The sequence below is a fragment of the Aplysia californica genome, unplaced genomic scaffold, assembly GCF_000002075.1.
Source record: "Aplysia californica isolate F4 #8 unplaced genomic scaffold, AplCal3.0 scaffold00029, whole genome shotgun sequence".
In the NCBI taxonomy this organism is placed as follows: domain Eukaryota; kingdom Metazoa; phylum Mollusca; class Gastropoda; order Aplysiida; family Aplysiidae; genus Aplysia; species Aplysia californica.
In genome coordinates, this window is record NW_004797299.1 from 481,197 (window position 1) to 482,869 (window position 1,673).

A 1,673-nucleotide genomic window follows, 5' to 3' on the forward strand; every position below is an offset into this window, starting at 1 on the left:
CCCCCCCCTTCCACCCTTTTCCACACTCTTTTTTCTATCTTTCATTGCACACGCGGATTTTCATTAAAAATAATTCGCTCCCATCTTTGGAGAGTATCCTAGTATCTAGTCTTAACAGCTGGAGGATCAAGCTCTATCATCAGGCCAGCACTGTTTGGAACCGCGATGGGAGACTCCAGCTAAGGTACCGAGATCATAATTTGAGATTCGTGTCCGAGTACGCTGACTTGGTATCGATATCAATCACCCAAATCTCCACTATCTTTAATTTCGTTTCGTTTCGCCAAATAAAAAAGCCAGTAAGTTAAAAATGGTTTACTCCATCAGTCTGTGCCCTTTTTGTATATGTTCTACGTGTAACATATTAAGATAAAGCATGATCCTTCAAACAAAAATGAGTAAGACGAATCCCATAAACCGAAACATAACATTTAAGTATATTGAGAGGAAGTTGGAAAGATTATGGTAGGGGCTCAGACAGACACCGGTAAATTCCCGTTTTGACATTATCTGATTTTTGAAAATTAAAACAACCAAGAAGAAAACAAACGAACGAACAAACAAACAAATAAACGAACATACACAGCTGACAATATCGATATCCTAGTAAAAGAGAGTCACCACCAAATCCCTGGCATCGTTCTCTGACAGCGCAGCGAAAGACACGTACCATCCGGGGAGATAACTCAAGCCAATGGTCGTACGTCTTATCCACAGACAGCTCCCTCCCTCATTTCATTGCCAGCTTTACCAAATTTACCGCAAAACTTCCGGATTCGTAATAACCTCTTTGGATTTAGCCACCCGCTTGCAGGGGCTATCTTTTTGAGTTTCGTTTCGTTTATCTTCTCATCATCTTTGGCTAAAGCGCTAGCGCTCCCCCCCCTCCCCCAACCCTTTCCCCCGGCTCCCACTTTCTGCCGCTAAGGTCGTTAAGATGGCCGTGAATAAAAGACCTACTTGTGTTTTCACAGCGTAGGTAAACTATTAATGGTCTATGTCTGTGCGATGAAAGACTTAGTAGTTACACTGAAGACACCCCCCCCCCCCGAACAGTGATAAGTGGTTTATTTTGTCTGTTGGGGGAATGTACGAAATTTTATAGGTTTAACGTCGCTTGTAACACTTCATGGTCATTTAAGAGGTGGAATCATCAAATTCAACATCCACCTCCGATAGTACCGATCCAATCGGTACATTTTGTGTAAAGTGCCTTTCCCAAGGTCACTATGTCGGACAGAACTGGGCTTTTAACACCCGAACCATTACGATTACGAACGAGTCCGGTACCGGTAGCCCATCTACTAGATTACCTAAATAAATAATCCATCGAGTAACCTCAGCCTCCTCTCTGAGATGAAGCATACCACACCACCCAGATAAGCCCATAAGCTCTGATTTATCCCCCTGACCTAATGACCCTATCTGTACGTCGCGTTTTACTATCGTATCCACACTACGTGGGGATCTCTGTGCCACCACTTTCCAAAGAGGAAATTTACTGTGTATTAAAAAAAAAAGATAAGTCCTAACCAAAGCTGTCTTGCATATTGCAAAAACAAAACACACAAATCAGACATCTCAACAACAATAACAATAGTGGCAGCAACACCAACAGAAACAACAACAGTAACAACAGCAGCAACAACAACAACAACAACAGAAATATCTAG

The 1,673-nt window shown here is 42.3% G+C and overlaps 1 protein-coding gene across 1 annotated transcript in view; it reads right to left on the reverse strand.

The window, feature by feature from the left end:
• The window catches only part of LOC101850775 (papilin), a gene marked incomplete in the record, with an annotated part of 262,220 nt that overhangs the window by 41,182 nt on the left and 219,365 nt on the right, over nt 1-1,673 (reverse strand).